The sequence below is a fragment of the Fistularia commersonii genome, chromosome 17 (genome assembly GCF_037954325.1).
Source record: "Fistularia commersonii isolate RoL2024-O1a breed Wild chromosome 17, RoL_Fcom_v1.0, whole genome shotgun sequence".
NCBI classification, from domain to species: domain Eukaryota; kingdom Metazoa; phylum Chordata; class Actinopteri; order Syngnathiformes; family Fistulariidae; genus Fistularia; species Fistularia commersonii.
In genome coordinates, this window is record NC_141300.1 from 4,028,034 (window position 1) to 4,052,794 (window position 24,761).

Consider the following 24,761-nt stretch of genomic DNA (forward strand, 5'->3'; position numbering starts at 1 on the left):
GGTGTAGAAGTAGTAGTGATAGTAGCAGGAGTGATAATAATTTTTGTAAAATGATTAATTAATTTGCTAAATGTTTGTTATGGAGGTTAGTACTCTAATTTTTTTGTAGCTTTTAATCAATAAATGTATTATATTGTGCAATGTGTTTGCACTCGCTACCCAATCTCTGCACTGTCCTCACACCGCGGCCCGGGTCTCCGGCGCGCCTGTAGGAGTCAGTAAAAGACCCCTTTCTCGTTTCCTCCAAACTTCATTTCCTCCTTTTTGAAGCAGGGGAAAAAAAAAAAACAACTTCATGTTCACCACCAGGCAACGGCGCCGGCAACCGAGAGCTGTCAGGAGGAGGTCTGACTTCGATGAAGAGCCGACGAGAAGCGCAGCTGAGCCCTGACCGGGCCTGACCGGGGAGAAGAAAAGACAAAAAAAAAAAAAAAGTTTCGACTGAAACCGCGAGGCTGACATTCGTCTCTTCCAAAGTTTGCCTTTTCTCAGGTTGAAGATCCCACCGATCGGCGAGTGGACGCAGGTATGTGTCTTGTTTGTTTTATTGTCTTTATTTTATGACCATCATTTTAGGAGAATTTGAGCGCAACATGTTGACTTCGGGGTTCATGTGTCCCCCCAAAAAGTGGTGCCGCGTCCCTGCGCGCTACTTTGACCGGAACTGTTTTTTTTTTTTTCCACTTTCCGTTTCTTTTTTGTTTTTACCGCTTTCCCACCGAGCGTTTGTCATTAAAACAAGGGAGACTGCAATAAAGGCGTGCTTTTATTTTGGTAGTTGTGAGTTTCGCGGTGTGTTAGGGCTGTCCCCCACCCCCCCATCTTGAATTCACTTTTTCTTTTTCATTGATGTCATGAATTTGGGACTTTGAAATCTGAAATGTGCTGTGAAAACATTCAGGTAACAACTAACTCTACTTGCATAATAAGAGGATGTGACTCATGGCCATGCTGAATTCTGAGGTACACACCATTCTGAGGAAAAGTCAGTAGTAGGCTTACCATCGCACTGTAATTGTAACTGTCTTTGTTAAAATATTGATTATCTATCTATCTATCTATCTATCTATCTATCTATCTATCTATCTATCTATCTATCTATCTATCTATCACCTCCGATATACATTTTGTTATGTCAACATTACAGAGGGTCATCATTAACCATGACTCGATTCCTAAAAATCGAAATTACATCCGCCATCTAGTGTCATCTTCCCTTTCAAGATGCTCCTGTTTGGGAGAATGGAGTGGAACAAAACAAATGCAGATATTTAAGGACAAACAACATCATTCTGTTCATGTTTTTGAATATATCTGAATCGGGTTAAATTTTTATTTTTTGTTTTTTTCAGTGCTCCGTTTATTCACTTTATAGCTGATCACCAAGATCACTCTGCTGCTGATTAAAATTCCCTGTAAGTTGGCAGTTGTATAAAAGAGCTTCAGAGGTTATCATTAAAAAAAAAAGGGACCATTAAGATAGAAGATGAATAATGGGTTCAGAAGCTGACTTTTCTGTTTACTTAGGGAGCTATTTGCCTCTTGATCACATGCTTTGAGGAAGTAGGAGTTCCTCACACTCCGTTGAGTCAGTCTCACACTGAGCGCATTGTGAAAGAAGCGCACCTCCTGGGCCTTATCCAAACAGCGCCTCCCTCTTCACCTCCTGTGCCGGGATTATGTCTGTTTCTGCAAGTGAGCTCTTGGGCAGCGTGACCTCGTATTCTTGTCTGTCCAAAGGAAAAGGGTTCACGTTCCCTTGCCCCTGCAATGACTCACTGTCTAGAAGAAATCTATGCATCTATGACTTAAATTCTCTCTTGTGGATAAAAGTATTCACTAGTGCTGGAAAGGTGTCGATGTTGTTGTTATATATCATCATATTTTCACATTTGCAAACTTTTTTTTTCCCCCTTCTCCCATATTTTTTTGTGTTTGTTTTGTCCACCGCAACCCACCGGGGCGCGTAGCCCTCAAAAGGACGTCAGATATGTTTTACAACTCCGTGTTGTCTTTCAGTGTGACTTCAGGTTTACATAACGGAAACCAACACACGATCAAAAGGCGGTATTCCACCACAAACTATACGTTTCAAACAACAACAGTCCTAATGTTTGTCAAAGACAGATTTCTCCGCCGGGACGCGCTGGCGACTTCTCTACGGCAGAAAACAAAAGCGACAATGTGAGCCTCCCAGCAGTGTTTACTTCCTCAGCTTTCTGCCCCACACAGCTCGGCCCTCCACCGTCCCTTCATGAAAGTTCCTATTCTCTGGGACGGGGGGGTTGGGAGGGCGGGGTGGGGGTGGGGGGGTTAGGACCGTCGGCGCTAATCGTTCCGCCAGGCCTCACAATGGAGGAGCTGTGCCGCTGCCATCCGCGGTTATTTCTCTCTCCCTCGTCCCCTTGGTTTTCGGAGTCTTTCAACGCCACCTAGGAATTATTCGATCTGGGCTCACTGATGAGCCGGTTTTCCATTTTCGCACGAGGCCCTCACACGCGCTGGGCATTCGTGCTAGGTCATATCAGATGTCTAACTCCCGGCCCATATATACACTGCTACCGTGTCTATATCCTGACCTTTCAGTGTGTGTGGTTGTTTTGTACGGCCCAATCTATTTTGAAGCTGGAAGCCCTTCCGTGCTTATTGGAGGCACGGCTCATTTTTTTTACGCAATTGATTTTTTTTTTTTCTTTGTAGCACCGGCGGCGACTTGCAGATGGATGCACGTAATCGTTTCTGTTAATTGACAGTCAGTGGCTTTGGTTTTCACCATCTTTTACAGCTTGAAACCCTCGAAGCTGTCCTCCGTTGTTCACAGCTGTCAGGATATCTGCCCAAAAGGGGTTTTACCCGATAAACACCATCCAGAAAAAACAAAATAAAGGAGCCGCCGTTAAGGAGCAGCACCCATTGCTAGTAGGAAGCTGTCACATTTGTTTAGAGGTGGGCAGTGAGTTTCACGGCTGGTGACTCCTTTGGAGTCAGATTTACAATTTTAAGAACTTAAAAGTGTATCTTATTCATTACTCATTTGGCAGCATGCATGGTGACTACTGGTTGTTTTATATCAGATAAGCTTTCCTCTCTCACACACACACAAACATAGAAAGACACACACACATGACACGACACATACGTAGGAATATATTTTGTACTCATTTTATAGCGGCAAGAAACAACGGATACAGCGAATGTATTCTAAACAATTCATATTCATTCGAAACAAAAAGTTGTGTGAAGCAGTGTATGACAATGGCACAATTTAAATTTAAATAAGGTTTAGAGTTTTTTCTTTTTTTCAAATACTTTTTTAAAATGTTCTCACTTTTTTTAATTAAACTGTAAAACGTTACCTTTATTTGTATTTGAAGTCCATGTGCCTATCTTCCTTGAAAAGTTATTTTGTTGTAAAAGTTCTCATTTTGTTTTATTTATCTTTTCTATTTTATCTAGTATTGCTTGCGGATAGTAGACGGCAACAGCAAACACCTGTCAGTTCACATACGCCCCCTTCAGGTGCAGCAAAGTACTTTCTGCACAGGCTGTAAAAGTTTCTGGTGTTTATGTTAGGGTGAAATAATAAATCTTTCTTCATAACATTATATGACGACATGCTGAGAAGCAGAAACGGGCACACGCCATGTAGCCAAGTTTGTGAAAGACTGAGTGTGCAAAGGTGAGGCTTCGCTCACCACTATTGCAGCTCGGCTTTTCCCCTGGATTTGATTGGGAAACGTAGGAATATGGCAATTTTATACTTGAGAAATGTTAAAAAGGATTGGAGTCATACAGATAATACCCCTTATAGCACAGATCAGTGGACAAATGTGAATTTACATTACATTACATTTAGCAGACGCTTTTATCCAAAGCGACTTACAATAGAGGACATAAGGACTGCTAATACAAGATGCACAGGAAATATACAGAACAGTAAGCTTGGGTTAATGAGTTTTTTTTTTTTTTTGTTTGTTTGTTTTTTTTTTTTGTTTTGACAAAGACGTACACAAACGTACACATACACACACACACACACACTGTATAGCCTAACTTGGTGCCTAACCTGATCTTGGGCAGCTCAAGCATCAGCTCAAGCATCAGCGCGGCGCAGAATTTTAATTTAATGTTATCATTATCAGGTTTTTTGTTTTTCATGATGACCCTCACCCGCCCCCCCGTGACCACACGTCACTGTCTTTTTCGCAGCTGAATTTTATCAGCATGTTTGCCATCGCCGTGCTACACATGGAAGGCATGAAACAGCCTTTGGAAATTGCAGCTCACCGAGCGAGATTTGCAACGTTAAGACCTGTTGATTTAAGTCAATGGGGGGGCGGCTTTCTCTTCTCCTGATAGCCTGAGTCACTGGAGCCCGTAGCGATTGCTTTGTGTGTGTTAGCACATGGGGATTTTTCTCTGTGACATCTGATCGGTAACACAGAAGTTGTTTCGTTGTTTCAGGTGCTTTTTGGTGTGTCTATTTATTTTACTTTCATTGACTTTGCGATACAGAGACTTTCTGGGGTAGAGTTCAACGCAGGGGAAATCATCCTACGGCTCAATCAGCGACTCAGAAACCCCATCGGTTGATTTCCGTTCGATCTTTGGAAGCTCCCCAATTTAGAACGCCGATGATTATGGTTCAAATTAAAGAATGAGAACAAACTAAATGTGGCTGAATTGGCTCTTGTGCTTTTATATGCTGGTTTTGATATTATGTTCAGGATAATTTAACACACGATCCGATTGTTTTAGTAGCGGCAAGTCTGTCCAACAAAACTCATAAATCTAGTCAGTACCCAATGTGTATACCTTGCGTTCTAATAGACTTAGCTATGATGGGATAACACAATAAAGTAATATAATAGACATTTGCAAAGAAGACACATTGTTTAAAGATTTAAACCATTTCCTCTGAAGATTTCACTGATAAATGACAGTATGTTTTCTTAAGGAACCGCATTTCCCATGATGCTGACACGAACCTTGTCGCGTCTGCCGTCTCTCACATTGTCTCCTTGAAACAAGCCGGAGCTCCGCAGGCTCTTTTTTCGATTTCGTCCGAAAAACGCTCTGCCAGCATTTTTGCGACACTTCGTCTCACACCGGGCCGTCATTTGGGTTCGCTTTTTCAATATTCAAAATCATTTGGGCATTTTGCATGAACGAACCCTTGTAGATTTCGTATGGCTGGCATCTGGATACATTTAACTTGTTTTTTTCTCATCTTGGATCAAATGTGGTCTTGTAGATATGTTGCATGCTCGTGTGTTGGAGGGAATTTTTATACGTCGTTGCGCAGCAGTGGGGATGAAAGCTATGGCCCAGAGTCATATACTGTTTGATGAGATGGAGCTCTTCATACGCCGCTGGTATGTAACTGATACGAAGAATACGCCGCTATTAACACATTTGCTGTCATCGCACTGTGAAGGCTAAAGAGTTGTCTTTAACTCGACAGGTCAAATATTGCATTACAGTGTTTTTATATGATGTTGCTGCTCGGACTTTGTTATGATTGCGGGCGTTCCAGAGATGGGTGGGTGTTATCTGGCTCCAGACCATTTTTTTTTTTTTTTTTTTTACCATTTTATGTGAAGGATGGCTATTAATGAGACTTTGATCGTTGAATCTATGTGAAATACAAAAAACATCTCTGCTTTCAACAATTTTTCAGCAATTTCCATTCACATCGTTTCTTATAAAACATGACAGCTTATTCTTTTTAAAGAATATCCTTGGGTGGAAAGGCAGAGGAGATTCACATGTTAGCAATACAAGATTTTTTTTGCATTTGGATTGTATTGTGCAATTTGGTTGAAACTTTTTTCATTTGTTCTCTACGTCTGACTTTGTCATCTTTATTTTATAAGAGAAAAGAAGTGACCAGCATTTGGGGTTAGAGATGTGTGTGTATGTGTGTGTGTGTAACACAACCTCCCACCATGAGTTCAATGGTGCATGTGATTGGTACATGCCCACACACATCTGCATTTAAATGCAATTGGATTTAATATAAATGTTCTTTTGTAGCCAGCATGTTGATTTTTTATTTCATTCTTTTTGCTCTGGTAGCATTTATCGGAAATCAACCTATCGCCTGAGCAGTGTCTCAGAAACCCCAAAGTGCTGGTTTCGACTTGATCTTTGGGAACCCCCAGAGTTAAAGTGCAATTATGATCATGGTTCAAATAAAAGAATGAAAACAAATTTAATGTGGATGATTTGAATTGGCCCCCGAACTTTACATTCTGGTTTGGATGAGGTTTCTGCTCTGTTAAGGAGAATTAGATACACAACCCTATAGTTCAAGAAGCAACAAGTTTGTCCAACAGAACTAATAAATCTACTAAGCCCCCCTGTGTATACTTTGCATGGTAATAGACTCCACTGTGATGGATTGCAAAGTATAACAATCTTTTCAAATATTTTTTTTTGACTGTTTTGACAATTTTTTCAAGCCTGTCTTTGCAGTAAAGGTTTTTAAAATCTTTGTTAAACTTTGACTCGTGTGCTTGTGTATACATCTGGCTGTATGTTTGCGTGTGTGTGTATGTGTGTGGTTGAGACGTGGGCTTGGAATAACAAAAATAAATAAATAATATGACTTTTCCGGGTTATACATTAGGTATGTCAGTGTTATTCGACTCCTACAGCCCTATTTTAAGAGAAAGCTGTCCCCAGACACACTCTTGTTTTCAAAGAATTCAGGACAGATGAAACTTTTGTTGAGTATAGAGTAGCAGTACAATATGAAATTATATCAAGTATAATGTAGAAGCCATTGTTTCTGTGATAAGGTCACATATGAAGGTTAATTTTATCATAGTGGTAATTTCTATGGACCAGTGCTGTAGCACAGTAATGGCGTAAAACTGCTTCGAATAATTGGTTATTTGTGAGGCTGGCTTCTCACCATCCGTTCTGTGGAAAGGATAATTCAGCAGCATACAGTACATGTTTGTAGGAGAATTACATTTTTTTGAATCTCTTATAAAATCATTGGTCCTCTTGTTTATTTGTTCAAGAGACTAATGGAAAAACACAGGAAGTCATGTCTGGTTGTTAAGAAACTTTGCTTTCGCTGGTGGCATTGACAAGTATCAGCTCTAGTTATTGTCTGCTGTCTATTAAAGTTTCAGTGCAGAATAAAAACTTGCAGTAATTATTTGTGCAAGTATTCAATATGTCATACAGCGATTTTTAGTTCGTCCTACTTCTGTATTCTGATCATGAATTATGCTGAAACTGAAGAGCTATTTTTTAAAAACTTCCCCCTAAAGAGTTTAACTGACATATTCAAACACTGATAATTAGGCCTTCAAGCTCACTTCCCCCAATTTTTCAAAAAACTTGCTTTTGTCTTCTATAATGCATTGACAAAAAAATGTCACTGGATTGTTTTTTGTAAGGATGTATGGTATGATGCTGGGTAAGTCATTTTTTGCCAAAATGCTATGTATCATAATGGTCAGAATGCATTTTGATCTTTGAATTTTGTGTGTATTTATTAGAAGAAGAAGAAATCCCTGTATTGTCACAAACAGTTACACATAAAGCACAACATCAGTGAAATTTGACCATTGCATTTAATCCATCATGGATGAACCTTTAGCAGAGGGCAGCTAAGGAACAGCCCCAGGGGGGCAGTTAGGGGTTCAACTAGCCAACTAGTTTATCCATGTCAAGCCCTCATAACAGAAAAGATGCCGTTAAGAAAAAAAAAACACGATGATTACCGTGCACAGAGCGTGGACAGACGAATTTGCATTTGGATCTGCGCTATGACTTTTATGGGTCTTCCAGTCAAAAAGGTTCCCGACCGCTGGGTTAGAGGGTGATGTGCGGATTTAGTGAGAGAGAGTCCAAAGAAAAGAGAATTAATTAATACATCCCTTGTTCCAAGATCCTAGGTTAAATTCATCGAGAAGCCCAATTGAGGCTGTAGAGAAGCTATCCAAAGCAAACAACATGCAAACTACCAGCAGGCACCTTCCTTCATCTGTATTTCATTGAGTTCGGGCCAGAAAAAAACAGAAAAAAAAAAAAAAAAATATATATATATATATATATATGTGTGTGTGTGTGTGTGTGTATGTGTATATATATACTGTACATATATTCATTTGCATGCTGTTCTGCAATGTTGTCTTATGGGTCAGAGGGTGTCTTGGGAGACCCACCTCGTCTGTTAATGGAATTGCTATTTGGTTTGATCAAAATTAAATCTTCGCAGATTTCAGTCTTCTGGGATTAAATGCACACACAGGAGCTTTCCTTGAAAGGCCGAGTGAGGTGCTATCCAGCCCACGTCCGGCTTAGAAAAACTTCTTTGTGTTCCTGTGGCGCCTTTGGCCTCTCGCGTTAAATCTGACTGACATAACCCTCTGGAATTCTGAGGTCCCAGCAAAACAACGAAGCCATGGACTTTTGTCCTCATCTGTGATGGGTACCGATCACAATTATACATTTTTGGGAAAAGGAAAATATAAGCTATTTTTAATCACTGAGCAAAAGCAATTTGCTAAAAAACATTCATAATCTAAAAATAACCACAGGAACACAGACATGCATTCATTCATTTATACACAAATACTGCTTTGTTATAAGGTGTTCGTAACTCTGGTACAATCATAATTTTCCAAAATTAATGTGGTGACCATTACTTTCATTTTATTTAATTTTAATTCATTCAGTCATTATATAGTTCGCTTATCCTTCACTCAGGCCCGCATGGTTTGTGTTTGTATGCGGGGATGGAGCCCACCCCAGCTGACATTGGGCGAGAACGGTTGCCTTTGAACGGTTGCCAGTCAATCGCAGTGCCACATATCGAGACATGCAACAATTCAGTCTCTTATTCACATGTATTGGCAGACTAAAGAGGAGATTTATGGACGTAGTGAGAGACAATATGAATGTAGTTGGTGTGAGAGAGGAGGATACAGAGAATAGGGTTAGATGGAGAAAGTTGATTCGCTGTGGCGACCCCTGAAGGGAAAAGCCGAAAGAAGAAGAAGAATCACATGTATTGGCAATTTAAGATTTTGAGTTCATCAACTGCATGTTTTGGGCTGTAGGAGGAAATCCATGAAAACATGGGGAGAACCTGCAAAAGCCACACAGAAAGGCCCCGCGTCAGAATTAAACCAGGAACCGTACCGCTTTTTATTTAACTGATAAACAAAAGATACACTGCAGGGTGTAAAAATAGGCAATCAGACTTTTTAATTACTCTCCATTCAGCCGCCGGCAACCATAAAAACCTATTTTCAACCTAAAAAAAAAAACAAAAAACTGTGCAATATTTCATTTCACTGTGCAATATTCAGAGCTGTGCAATATTTCATTTCATAACAGCTACACTACAATTTTTCCTTTTATCATACTATTGTGCACTCCTTACCTCACTTGTTACTAAGACACTTATAGTTTTATCACTTGTTTACTAAGACACTTTATAGTTTCACTGAGACACTTTATAGTTTATAGTTTATTTTTATTTCTAATTCTGCCTTTTTCTTTTTATTATTTATTACTGTTATATTTTCTGTAACTCTGGCACAACAATTTCCTTAGGGATTAATAAAGTTGTTCTTATCTTATCTTATCTTATGTGACTCTTAACAACATCTGCTTGCAGCTCGTGATCTGTTCCCGTTTTTCCAATTCTCACATTGTCTTGCCATGAAAGGCTTTCACTCACTGTCCTGCTGTACTTTGGTAAGGGTAGTTCTTTTTATTTTGGTCTGTAGTAGTGTTTATTGTTGGTGACTCTACAAATCTTCCATGAATAGAAGAAGACCAGCAAGATTGTGGACTGGTAGTGCGGGGCGCGATAGAACAGGCTCTCCATTGTGCTGAAGTAAATATTCCCTTTATGATCGTGCAGTTGTTATTTTAAATGATCACACCAAACTGACATACAAATACATCTCACAAAATTTGAGTAATCTAAAATGTCCTAGTGAGTGGCTGCATAGACTATGGACTTCCGAAAACGCAGTAAGTGAATACCAGCACGTGACATGGCAGCCCCAAAACATCACTGACTGTTGAAACATTGCACTGGACTTCTTTATCAATTGTTTATTTACTGTCCCTTTCTTTTTAATGTCTTTTGATACCTGTCCTCTTGCCCTGAGCTATTGCAGCACCCACATTTTCCCAATGGGGATTGCCAAAGTTATCTCAGCTCATCTTATCTAAAGCAATTTAGATTCTATGGCTTTCCTCCAGATTTGGGGACCTTGATTTCCAAATGATATGCAAGATTTACTTTCATCTGAAAAGAGGACTTTGGACCCCTAAGCAACAGTCCGGTTCTTTTTTTCTGCTTCCCAGGTAAGACATGTCTACAGCTGTCTATGGTTCAAGAGTGGCTTGACATGTGGAACTCAACATTTGCATTGGATTTCTCTGTGTATGGATTTAATTCCCCAAATTCTTGAATGCATTTGGCTTGATAGTCCTTTCAAAGCATCTCCAAAGGTTATCCTCTTTGCTCCTTGCACCCTTTCCTACCGCTCTTTGTCCTTCCACTCCACTTTCTCTGAATATTCATGAATTCAGCACACTTTGAACAACCAGCTTCTTAAGCAACGACCTTTTGTAGCCTGCCCTCCTTGTGGAGGGAGGATGTCAATGACAGTCTTCCGGGCATCTTTCAAGTCAGCAGTTTCCCCCATGAATATGTACGGTACTGACCCAGACTGAGAAACCATTTGAAGGCTTGGGAACCTTTGCCGGTGTTTTGAGTCAATTAGTTGTTTAGGGCGTGATAGCATGACTTTCCAATTTTGAACTATTTTACAATATTCAAATTTTCTGAGACACTGACTTTTGCATTTAATTTAATGTCATCTGTGAGAGATAATCATCAAATTTCAAGGAATAGAGACGTGAAATATTTCACTCCATGTGTAATGAAGCTATATGATTATTGGGTTTTACTTTCTGAAATGAGTGACAAAAATATATATTTTTTTCATGGTATTCTAATTTTTTGCCATGTACCTGTAGTTCTTTACAAATGAAGTAGTAGAGTCCTACCAACAGAGCGGTAGCTGTCTCAGGTGCGCATAGAAAATCCAGAAATTCATCTTTTTACTAAATTCATCACAGGTATTCATTCTCCACTGACCTGCCAATATGCTGAGTGGAAGTTCCACATTTATCTGAGTTTACCGAATAGCAGTAACTGATTTGAAACATTCCAGATGGAGATAATATTGGGTTTGATTTCAGGAATCTGGGCACCTGAAGCTGCAGAATGCTGTTTTTTTTTTTTTTTCTCCGGCTGCTGATTTGATTTTCATGCTTCACTCTGACTTGCATCCTGGCGTGATAAGATCTGAGGATATCACAGATAGTTCTGCATTTTAAAGACACTTGACTGAATATTTTGTGGAAAACCTGCAATCGTTCATGAAGTCAAACACAGAGAGTTCTGGGTTCCCACCATACTTCATTCGAAATTCCAGAAATGCGTCCTTTTCTCACCTCCCCTCCCCTCTCCTCTCGTCTTCTCTCCTCTCTGCTCGTATTTAGACAGGAGTGTCAATTGGGAATGGAAAGCCCACACAGCTGTTGTGTTTTGCAATGAAACATGTTTTATTTTCACTGGCAGTACCTTGACGTTTCAGTGTGCCGACTGACTGACTTCCTGATTCGACAGACCCGTGCGACTCGCCAAAAAATCAGATGCTGGAACAATGGTCAGATAGGTGATGATGGTTACTGACTGTCAGTGTTCAATAGCACGTGTGGTTATTCCCAGTGTGTTCAACACATAAAGCTTCCAGGTTTTTTAATTTTTTTTCTTATTCAAATTTTATCAAACTATACAGATTTTTTAACCTTTCTTAAGCCTTGTTTATAGGTGGAGTGATAACTGACTCCTGTTATTTAGTAAGTGTCATGCTTTCATTTCCTGCATCATGTCAGCTTAAACAAGTCACAGTTTTAAGACTGAGACACTCATTTAACCATTTAAGATAAAAATACCAATTGATAAAATAAAGAATGGGAAGGTTTGTCATGAAGGTTTGATTATTCTCACCTCGCCATTACGCCTGCTAGTTTTGACTCTTTCGCTCTAACCATCACGGCACCTGTGTATTATTTTGGCTCGTAGTTACAAAATACATCCCTTGGAATTTTGGGTCTCGGCAAACCAGGTTGACCGATGGCCCCTCGTTATTTTATTTTATTTTTTTAAAGGGGTGTTAAACGTTTCATCGGGACGCTTGCCAAGGGTTGTCACACTCCCTAATTTTCCATGTAAAATTTGTTGTTTGAAGCATGTTGTGTTTCTTTTGGAACAGCCAACCTCTTCACTTAGGCAAGAGGACATTGGGGCCCCGCGGCCTCTGTTAGCGCTATCACTAATCATTGCAGTCCGGTTGTCTGTGTCTAAGGGTCAAACACATGGAACAGACTTTAGGCCTTAACAACTCGCACAAACTCCACCAGCGAAAGGGAATAATGAAAAAATACTTACTTAAAAAATATTTGTTTAATCAAGCACTCAGTGTGGGGTTGTTCTCTTCCATCTGCCAAATTTTGATGCAAATGATCCATTGCCATTTTTTTTTTCTTTGTGCCTCAGTTCCCAGCTTTTTTTTTCTCCGCAAAGGGGGGGAGGGCTTCAGAAACTGCTTTAAATAAAAGTTACTCACGCACAGTCGCAAAAGCATCATCATCACCACTGCTGTGTGTTCATGGTCTTTTTGCACATCATTTTAACCTTGGCCTCAGCCTGCGGTAATAAAGTAGGAGCAAATCTGGTGCTGAAAGAGAAAATAAAACATAAATAGAACATAGATCTCCCCCTCCCCCTCAGATTTTGGTAGATGTGTTAAAACATCTATGTCAACAGTTACTAAGGGAATGGAACTTTGAATTGTAATTCTAATTATGCTATTTTAAGAAATCCCAGCAGCACATTTTGCCCTCTGCATCAGGTTTTTTTATCTTTTCGTCCAAAAAAACAGTCACATCTGTCCTTTAATTGCATTTTTTGACCATTAGTGACAGGCCGGAGGGTCGACATATATTCAGGACCTGTATCTATAAATAAATCACCTGTCTTTCAACCGGTGGATGGTTTTATTATCTGATTTATAACCTCCACCTTCTGCAGCCACGTGTATTGACATTTCATCTGTATGCGGCCTAATACCATACCAGTGGCATGCCCATCATGGGGGGTCCTACTCACTGCGTGGCTGAAAAAGAAATAAAAGAGAGAGAAATAAACCCCACTGCGATTCATGTTGACCTTAAGTGTGAAGAATAGTGGCCTTCATATTTTTCACATATCACTGTGTGTTGGATATGAAGATATATACCTCTCTGCAACACTAGATGGGGGTCAGGATTTTTCTGTCACTTTATTTTCTCCCCCCTTATTTCTGGGCTTGCTGTTGCTGAGGAAGCGTGGTCAACCTTTTTACTTTTAATCTGGCGTAAATGAAAAGAAAATAACTATTTGGATCCTTGCTTTTCATCCATCTATCTATCCATCCATCTCCCGCTGCTTATCCAAAGTCGGGTAAGATCCCGTCAAACAATATCAGAAGCGAACTCGGTACTTCGACAGTCTGCTTTATCCTTTTAAACTGTGTGTGAATATAAAGTGTGTGTGGCGTAGCAGTAGAGCCAAGTAGATGTCAAACACAGGAAAAGCTCTATTACTATTTCTATTATGCTCATATTTAATAGAAAACAAATCCGGTTTTCCGCACAACCCTTCAACACCCAAAGTTCTGTTGTGTCTTTATGTGTCAAAAAAGATCTTTTTGTTATTTGGTTCCAGTGAAATATCCATTACAGAGACAGTGTTACAGAGCAATAATCACTCAGGACATATAGTGATAAGATAAATATATACTGTTCCGTCAGTTTGTTAACATCCGTGTCAACACATACTCTCATGTTGACCGGTCTGTCTTTTTCTGTAACAAGTCCATCTGTCAGTGGTATTCAAGTAAAAGAAAGAAAGAAAGATTCCTGCCATTTGTCTTTCAGTAGTCATCCTGGACAGAGAGTCTTAACGATTCGGTCTGCAAGATAAAATGTACAGATGGCGTGTGTTCACCCTTGTGGAACAGGGTCAAAGTTCAGTCATACTGTATCAGATCCCTGGCTTTGAGGTTTTTGTGATACCATCAAGAAATGTGGCACCTTGTTTTGTTGCAACATCAAAGATTATTTATTTTATTTTTGCTAATGCAGAAACTACTTTACATTCACACGCATTATATCAGCATTCTTCACTTGATGCATCATTAGTTGAGATGAAATACTGATAATGTTCTATGCCTCTTTATAGTGAATTGTTTTCCTTATATGTGCACGGGCCGCAAAATGGCACAACACCATTTCTTTGAACCTTAAAATTCAAAATAAATACATAAATGCATAATTCATCAATCAATAGCTGCTTCTACTGAGTGTTAGGAAAAATATTGATATTATAGAGTAACTTTGATAGCAATCGTTACTCCAGAGAATAACAGAAACATGTGATATTGGAATGTAACATGCTGTTTGTTACTTTGAATTATAACATCTTCCACCCAACAAGAAGTCTCGTAAATCTTATAAAACTCACTTGATGTGATTGTTAAACTTTTAATAGTTACATATACACTATTTTACCTCTTTCCCGTTTTTAAAGTTGGCACACTATGAAGCAAAAAGGAGGTATTTCTATATGCTCCGCATAGCTTAAGAAAAAAAGATAAATAAATGAAAATAAATTGAAACAAAAACAGATGTGTTCTTTCTTTCAATAAAGTTTTCAGTGCAATTTATCTTAAATCCATGCATTTAAATTGTCCAAGATTGCAGAGCACAAAAAAAAAAAAGAAATGGATAATAGCAGTAAACCAGTTTAGGTAAATTCTTTGTCAAAATCTTGTCATCATAGCAACTGGACTTGATTTTCTTCCCTTGACAACAATTGACCCTGGATGACTGAGAACTTCCACAGACAGTCCAAGTGGAAGTGCTTTAACCAGAGCCATAGTTTCAAAGCCTAGATTGTACGTAAACACTCTGACCTGCATCTTTGGGACGGAGCCGCATAAATCAGTGACAAAACTCTGTTTCGGGGTGTTTGAGGACACGGAGCCTGTAGGGTGTATCCGCCGATGAGAGGTGTGTAATTCCCACAGAGCGTTCCTCTTTCAGTCCCGGCCCGCAGTTCGCCTGGCATTTGTTGAAGTGATGTGGCGTGCTTGACTTGTGAACTTCTTCAAGTCTTTTTGCTTTTTCTACCAACGCCACCGTAGGGCGGTAACGGGGACGTCTAAGCTGATCTTGTTTGACACGTTCATTCAGGTACTTTGATGGGCCCTCTTTTACATGCAAATCAGATGGACCGGGGCATGCATGCTGAGTAGTTGTTTTATTTTAGGTTTTGTTGAATCCTGTGCCTGTGGATGTACTCACTGAATGCTGATTTGCTGATAATTAATAATAAAAAAAAGGTAAAATTAGCACCTGTTTAAGATTTGCTTCTTGAACCGAAGACGCCGCCGCTGAGACGGCCGCGCGACTTGACATTTTCGGACCAATCCGAAGATTTCCATGGGAACATGTCTTTTCAACAACTTTCAGAAGTGACATACCGTGTCTTTTTTTTTTTTTTGTTTTTTTTGAAGGGTAACATTAATGGAACCCCTGCTTTATTGACTGCCATGTCAAGCTCTGACTGGAACAGCCAAAAAAGAAAAGACCTCCCTGTCACTGCCTGGTGCTTGTTAGTGTGTTGATGCATCACAGCAAAATCCTTCCATATGTTCCGACTTAAAATACCCTTAAGCATTGAGTTCCTTGAGCCAAACCGACTTTTCGTTTCATAAGACTATCTCTGCTGCACTTTTTTTTTGAATAATTATGTGTGCTGTAAGTTTCAATAGCTGACATGTCTGTCTAATATATATTTTAAGAGGGATTTGGTAGAGAAGTGATGTTTTTAGCACAGCGCTTAGTACCTAATATAACAACCCAAAGAAACATCTGCATTTTAAATACAGTAGACCGCCAATTGAATTCAGTCTGCGGCTTTTCCATGAACAATGAGATCCTCAAAGAAACTACTGTGTGAGTGGTGTATGCACCACCAAGGCAAATGCACAGATTTAAACTTTAACTCCGATCCCCCCTGCTACCCCCTTTCACACTTTGGCAGTTGTCTTTTTTTAAGCCAAAAAAGGAAGCAGACAGCAGCAACAATAGCATTGAAACATAATTACACAAAAATGTCCTTGCACTGTTTAAAACTGAAAACATTTACATAAATTGCTGCCTTCCTCTTGGTGCATAGATTTTTTTTCCACTGACGTTTGTTTTTTTTTTTTTTTTTCACGGTCAAAGTATTCTCTGATACAACAATGGCACTTCTGCATTTTCTACATCAGTTGGTGTGCGAGTGTGTGTGGTTGTTTGTATGCACGCTCCCCCAAGTTGCACCAAGCGGGACTTTAGCTGCAGAAATGTTTGGATCCTACTCATACTCTGTTGAATATGGCATGTCAAGTTGTTGGAACAGTAAATGTATCTGCTTTTGCTTGAACATAATGTTTTCTTCCTTTATGCAAATTAATTCCATGCAAGGTGGCCGGTTTCCAATTTGTCAGATACAAAAAAAAAAAAAAATTGACAAAATTGTTTAACTATGAATCATATTTTCCAGATTTTGTTAATCCACCCCTATAATGTATTTATAAAGCGTGCTGAGGCCATTCTTTGTCATCATGGGATGATGTGCCTCGGTTGGACTTGAGATGCTTCACCCGGTAAACAAATCCATGATTTTCTCATGCCTCCGTGATGATTCCTGAGCAAGTTGACTCAAAATAATTGATTCACTCATATTTACTCAAACTTTCTGTTCAAGAGCCCATTTTGCTTTCATTCAGTGATTTTAGATGCTTTTGACACAGGATATTTCCTGTCAAATCAATTGCAGGCAATTTACCACAGAGACATGACATGCAGGTTAGAAGTGTTTTGCGGTCCACGCTGTTTTCATGAGACAAAGAGAAAAAAAACAAGTGAAACAGTGAAGTTGGCTTTTTATTGATGTCCCTGTTGATGTATCCTTGCAGCTATAATAATGCTACTCAAATCAATGATTCATGAATTCATTATCTATACCGTTTATCCCATACTCTATCTCAATGAAAGCCCATCACAGTATTCATAGGACAAAAGGTGACTGGTTGTCAGTAAATCACAGGGCTACATATAGTTAAACAATCATTCACACTCTCATTCACAACTTAAGAGGAACAGGAGGAGAATATGATGACTCCACACAGAAATACCTCCTGTTGGAATTAAACTAGGAACTTTTTTGCTGTTGGGCTGAAGGGATAACCACACTGCAGCTGTGCTATTTTGCATGCCTTCTTCATTTTCGTATACTCTTCTCATTTGTGTTGCACAGTAAATGGTCTTAACTTAATTTGCACTTTATATTAGATTTTATTCAGCCATTCACACACACACTCATACACCAATGGCTGCATGCTGCCATGCAAGGGACGAACCGGACCATCAAGAGCCACTTGTTTACGTGTTACGGTTACGTGTTTCTCCCAAGGATACCTCAGTGGAGACGATCGGGGCCCAAAATCAACTTTCTGGCCGGAGGGATGACCACTCTTCCAACCAAGCCACAGCCATCCTGTCCATTGAATATTTTTTTATTTAACTCACTTTAAAAGTCACTTTAAATTTGATATGCTACTGAGTTTTCTCCCCATTTTTTTTACTTTATTCATAGAAACGGGGCCTTCACATTTGTAAAGATAGCTTACAGGAATTAGTCTAAAAAATGGCTAAAAACAGACAGATTTATAAGAACAGTCCTGATTCAGTTGGTGAAATTTACTGAGGTTTGTGAAGTTTTGACATATCACTTCAGTTTCCACCCGTTGAGCATTTGTAGCCTGAAGAAAACTCGCACTTAAAGTCACAGGGCCGATTGAATGCGTTCCCATTGCACCATCCATGAATTTGGAAGGCATTTTGTTTGACATCAGTCAAAGGCCATGAATCACACAAAAGTATTTCCTGCCAGCTCCCTGTAAACACCGAAAAAAAAAAAAAGTTTTACAAAAGACAGAACGGACTCCTTCATGTTCCGTCCTCTGACAGGCCATTCAAAACCACTTTGCCTGTTCTGCTCTGAGACAACAGTGATTGAGACCAGCAGCTTTTGCGGGTGCGACGCCACTACGAAACGAAATGCACGCAGCTTTTAGACAGATGTCTCCACTGTCAGGACCATTAAAATCGTATATTATTCAAAACTCTCCAGTGAGTACCTACTCATGTACGAGACAGGATAAAAGAGGGAACAATAAATTAAATAAATGGAAAAAGCACAGACAACCATAGGTTAAAGAGGAAATTGATTTGCACTCATTTTTTAAATAATTTTGCCTAAACTTAAGCAAAAGGTTTTAATATGTTTTAAACAGGAAGTGAGTCAACATTTCCTTGTTGCGTAGAAGCATTCAGTACTTGCGAACATCCTATCTAATTTCCCAGTTTCCCCTTCCTTTTTTTGTTAATTTTTGGAGAGGTGGAACAATGAATGAACGCATAAATGGCTGAATAAATGAATGATTATTTTGTCATTTCTGTTAAATCTGTTTCTGTTTGTTGACATTATGTAACAAACGCAGATTCAGATACCGTAAATATATTTTCCTATTTAAAGGCATGAAACAGCAAGTCTTATTCAGATATCCTTTGATGCTCAGGGTATATCTGAGCAGAAAGTTTGCATTTTCCCTTATTTATTACAGATATTTTAGAAGTTAATATTCCACAAAGAAAAACAATGAGCCAAGAGCAGTTTCCATCGTGTTCTTTGCCCTTGAGTTCATCTCTTTGCAGTCAGTAAGCTGTCGAAGTGGATCGGTAAGAGTTGTACAAATGTTCTTTTTCTTTATTTTGAAGTTGAGTCACCATTGGATTGTGAAAGCTTTAAAAAAGTGCCATGGTTTTTCAGCGATCAAATAAAAATGTGTGACCGACAGCTTTTTTGCCAGTTCGCAGCTACATAGTCACTGGAGTGTCAGGCTGCCTCAGGGTCTGAGGGTTGACGGGTCGGTTGTTTCACACTACGGTCACCGGATGCTTCGGGCATCAATTAAGTTATTCCTTCTTCCTGTAGCCTGATCTGCTGTGACCTGTCTTGTTAGTCCTGCTCTCCTGCTTGATCCAGCTCAGATGAAAGTGGAATAAGCCGAAATTAGCGTGTCACTTTCACGTAATGTTTATTTTCAAAAAAGGTCTGATCTATTCAGTTCTTGTTTCAGCGCAGAACATATAAACAGTATACACCATAGATCAGACAGGGCATTTTACGGCACGCGGGCCACATCATGCCTGCCAAGCTGTTTTCTTTGAATATTTTATTGATTGAAGTATTTTCAATCAATATTGAATTTAGAAACTTGTTACCTTTTGTTTAATTTTGTATGAATGATTACATACAAAATAATGTCGGCAGCACATTCATATGATCTTTAATGATTTTAAAATACTCAAAATAGGTATCATGACTGCTGTTTGCTGAGGTTCAGGAGCAAAAATAACATTAACCAGAAAAAATAAATATCGTAATCGGCTGTTCTTTCTCAAATTTATATTTTGCCTTGTTCAATAAAATAGTCCTCTTTTCTTTCTGACTGCATGCTCCATTACAATAAAAGACAGACGCCCCATGGAAGCAGAAGACATTTTTGATGTGCTGCAGTTGGATAAATTGGCTTTTTTATTTGAAAATAACCTTCAAACCGGTGTCATTTCCACCCCTGAGTTAAAAATATTATGTCGCATGCAGAGATAATATTTTGTTTTCTCTGTAGCAGTTCACCGATTTCATAAATGCAACACATAGTTAATTTATAATAGCACAAAGATTAAAAGAGCAATTAATTCAGTGTTATCTTCATTTAAGAGGGTTTCGTGGCCCCTTCTGTCATCAGTTTGTTCTGGTATGATAACACTAGTATTTTGTCACCCAGAAATGTGGTCAGATGATCTGAGATGGAGACAGGATGATCATAACTGATGGGGTCCAACAGTCAGGAGGCACCACACCAGATGTTCATGAGTGATAGAGATAACTTAGGATCCTGCAGATGAGGAGGCATGTACAGTATATGGCCAAAAGTATTCGCTCACCTATGCATATGAAGTGACATCCCATTCCTAATCCATAGGGTTCGATATGACGCCCGTCCACCTTTTGCAGCTATAAGAGCCTAAACTCTTCTGGGAAGGCAGTCCACAATGTTCAAGAGTGTGTTAATGGGGATTTTTGAGCTATCTTCCAGAAGCGCATTTGTGAGGTCACACACCGATGATGGACGAGAAGGCCTGGCTCTCAATCGCCACTGTAATTCACCACAAGGATGAAAAAAAAAAAGGCCAGTCAAGTTTATCCACACCAGACTCTGTTATCCATGTCTTTAGGGACCTTTCTTTGTGCGCTGGTGTATAGTCATGTTGGAAAGGGAAGGGGCCAGATCCAAACTGTTACCACAAAGTTGGGGGCACGGAATTGTTCAAAATGTCTTGGTATGCTGTAGCTTTCAGAGTACCTTTCCCTTGAACTAAGGGGCCAAGCCCTGCTCCTGAAAAATAACTCCACACCACAACCCCCCCCCCTCCCCCAAATGTCACACGTGGTACAATGCAGTCAGACAAGAACTGGTCCCCTGGCAACCGCCAAACTCAGACTCATCCATCAGATTTTCAGACCGAGAAGCGCGATTCGTCGCTCCAGAGAACATGTCTCCACTGCTCTAGAGTCCAGTCCTGATGTGCTTTACACCACTGCATCTGACACTTTGCATTGCACTGGGTGATGCGTGGCTTGGCTGCAGCCGGTCTGCCATGGAAACCCATTCTATGAAGCTCTCTGCGCACTGTTCTTGAGCAAATCTGAAGGCCACATGAAGTTTGGGGGTCTGTAGCGATTGACTCTGCAGAGAGTTGTCCACCTCTTTGCAATATGCCCCTCAGCGTCCGCCAACCCTGCTCCGTCAGTTTACGTGGACTACCGCTTCATGGCTGAGTTGCTGTCGTTCCCAAACACTGCCATGTTCTTTTAATACAGTTGATAGTTGACTGTGGAATATTTAGGAGCGAGGAAATGTCACAAATGTCAGGATTTGTTGCACCGGTGGCGTCCTATCACAGTTCCACACTGAAATCCATTTAGCTCCTGAGAGCGACCCATTCTTTCATAAATGTTTGTAAAAACAGTCTGCATGCCTAGGTGCTTGATTTATACACCTGTGGCCAAAGAAGTGACTGGAACATCTGATTTGATTATTTGGATAGTTTTGGCCTTATAGTGTGTATATATACAATGTCTAGAAAAGTTTTCACCGTCCTTGGAAGAAAATGAAATATTTTTCAATATAATTTTGCTTTTTTAACAAAAAATGGACCAAAGAAAACCAACTCTGTGCCACTAAAAAGAAAAAAAAGGTTTTAAACATCATGTCAATTAATTAAAAGTATGGGGCAAAAAAATGGATTGGAGCTGCCAGGCAGGAGGCCTCAAGGAAGGCCAAAGAGAAGATTTATGGACATAGTGAGAGAGGATATGAAGTTAGTTGGCGTTAGAGAGGAGGATACAGAGAATAGGGTTAGATGGAGAAGGTTGATTCAGAATGGAAAAGCCGAAAGAAGAAGAATAGTGGGGTAAAAAAAGTACTTAGTCAGCCACCGATTGTTCAAGTTCTCCTACTTAAAAAGATGATAGGCTTGTAATTTTCATCTTCAGTACACTTCAGCTATGAGAGACAGAATAGGGGGAAAGAATCACATTGTAGGATTTTTTATGAATTCGTTGGTAAATTCCTCGGTAAAATAAGTATTTGGTCACCTCCAAACAAGCAAGATTTCTGTATCTCACAGAGCTGTAACTTCTTCTTTAAGAGGCTCTTCTGTCCTTAACAAGTTACCTGTATCAATGGCACCTGTTTGAACTGGTTACCAGAAACAAACTTGTAGACCTTCACCACGCTGGGAAGACTGAATCTACAATGGGGAAGCAGCTTGATGTGAAGAAATCAGAAATCAATGGTTGTCTGTCTGTATACGTGGCCCTGCGATTGACTTCAGGGTTCAGGGTTTTGCAGACAGGGCAGGGAAGTCTGTGACCAGAGGGGAGCCACTCGAAGGCCGAGTGTAAGATGTGGAACTGGTCTGCGTGGATCTTTTTGGCCGTTTTTAATATTTGAGTGTTGTGCAGGCAGGATAGAGGTCTGAGGGGTTGGCCAATTATTATGGAGCAGATCAAGGTGGTGCACTCCAGGCGATTCCTGTTTTGTTTCCCGATGGAATGTAACCAGCAGGGGAAGGAGGTCATTACGTTCTCAATGAAGGCGTAGAACGTGGTTAGGATTGTGCTGCTAACCTCATATGACCTCAGCTTCCTGAGCAGGTACTGCCACTGGTGACATTTCCTGATGTCCTCAGTGTCAGAGGAGAACTTCAGGAGGTTGTCAAAGACAGTGATATATTATTTACTGATATCAATGTTTTTTTTTCTATTACATTAGACTTTAAAGAGTAAAATATTCATGGGTCAAGGGAACCTCAGCCGCCATCGGGTGAGAGACAGTCAATCACAGAGCCACATACAACCATTTTACTTTCTCATTCACACATACGCGCATTTTTTCCCCAATTAACCAACCTCCTGCATGTTTCAATATCTCATGCACCTTTTTAAACACATACACAGGGAGGACATACAAACTCCATACAGGCTCCCTGTAGGAATCAAACCAGGGATCGTGTTGTGATGCAGAAGCGCTAACCACTACAGCACCGTGATAAAATATCTTCTTTTTGTGATTTATTAAAGATTTTAAATGACATTTAATGAAATATTATTGTAAAGAACTGGGAGGTGTTGACTTGGGGAGTATGGTGCATGGTTTATATTTTTACAGATGTTACAGTTTAGTTTTTTCAGATAATATTTTCCTTAAATCCATTATAGTATTTGCGTCCATGTATTTCTGTCTATGCTTAGTTTTTACTTGCATAAAACTGATTGAATTACACAACACGGTCTTTTATTTTCTCTTAAAACATGCTCTCTTATCATTGACTGGACCCTGGAGGATTTTCTTTTGTTTTTTATCTGTAACCCCCTCCTTTTATTGCCTTTCGCATGGAGAACGGCAGCATGTCATCAGTATTTGATGAAGAATTGTTTGCATCCAAAGCAGAGGATCATAAGTATGTCAAACTGTTGACCTCTCAGTAGAGGCTCTTATTCATATCGCCATTAGATTTAGATTTGGATGCTTAAGCCCTTATGATCCTGTGTGTTTTCTCTCAAATTACCCAAGATTAACCACGGCTAATTTAAATAAAATCTGCTGACCAAAATTAATCTCACTTTTGACATCATTATGGTATAATTATGGTGGCATTTTCTTTTGGCACCGCTTCTCAAGCAAGATGGCAAGTTTGGGGAAAAATTGCTCTAAGTTTCAACATATTTTTTTTGGAATATTAAGAAGAAATAGTAATAAAAGCAAACTGACCAATCATTTCACTTTAAAAAATAATGGTGATTTCCTTCCACAGTCCCAAAACAGGCGTTAGGTTCATTGGATAGCTTACATTGCCGTGACATGACAGAATGAATGAGTGTATGAATGGTTGTCTGTCTCTCTGTGTGGACTGTGATGAAGGCAATAGATGTTTAATGTAATATTTCTTCGATACATATGTTGGCAAAGCTTTTGGCCTTTCTTTAGTTGGACAATCCCAGAGTCAGAGTTTGAAAAATTTACTGAGCAAAGTCTAGAAAGGCGGTGGCCCTTGGGATTTAGAGATTAGAAAGTGGAGAGGTTGGGTGGGCAACACTAAAAATAAACCAAAAGAACTTCTCAGGCCAATGACTTTATCACAAATAGCTCAAATCTCAAACAGCATATCTCACAGAACCCTTTTCTGCTCAGTCATAGAAAGGTATAATAGGATCCAGCTTTCAGAATGGTGCGGTTATTTCAGATAAATCAGGCCAAATCATTGTTTGTTACCTCAACATTTTTCTCATTCATATTTACAATACAATCTATATAATATTTTTTTTAAAAAGTCAAATGCTGGCAAGGGGTGCTGTGGAGAGTTAAGTTTGGAATAAATGTCGCGCCCATCACCCTTGGGTGTTGGATTTATGATTGACTTGACTCAAGAGCGGATGTGTTATCTTGCTGCTGAAATGAACTGCCAGTCATACGGAGCCCTTTCACATCCCTGAGTTCCAGCCAACTTTATTCAAATGTACGTGACAGAATGAAACTGTTATACGAGTGAATTGCCAGCATCAGATGTATCCAAAGATTGAAATTCTGATATAGCGGTTAAACAGTTCAGCACTGTAAAACAAGTAAATAAATCACAATTCTGTTTACAGTGTGTTATCACATCTCTAATACCTTGTTTTTTGTTTTTTTTTTTTTATAACCAGCACGTTTTTAATGTGAAGTAACGGCAGGGCTACAAACAAATAGCTTGCTAATGATACATGTGACTAACCTGTGGTAAATCCTAGTAAATAAATGACACTTACTGTATATATTGAACATTTACAGATTCCTCTCCTGCCTCTTCTCCGTTATTCCTGCATCATTATTCGTTTTCATATGCTTCACATCAGAAGCACCCAACACCTAACCCGACACGCC

At 39.6% G+C, this 24,761-nt stretch overlaps 1 protein-coding gene across 1 annotated transcript in view; it reads left to right on the forward strand.

Moving 5' to 3' along the window:
- The first annotated feature begins 291 nt into the window (after nucleotides 1–291).
- Nucleotides 292–24,761, forward strand: part of tspan9a (tetraspanin 9a) — a 206,404-nt gene continuing 181,934 nt past the window's right edge. Inside the window, exon 1 of the mRNA XM_086163252.1 lies at nucleotides 292–526. The gene's annotated coding sequence lies outside the window, so the exon portion shown is untranslated. The remainder of the gene's footprint in view (nucleotides 527–24,761) is intronic.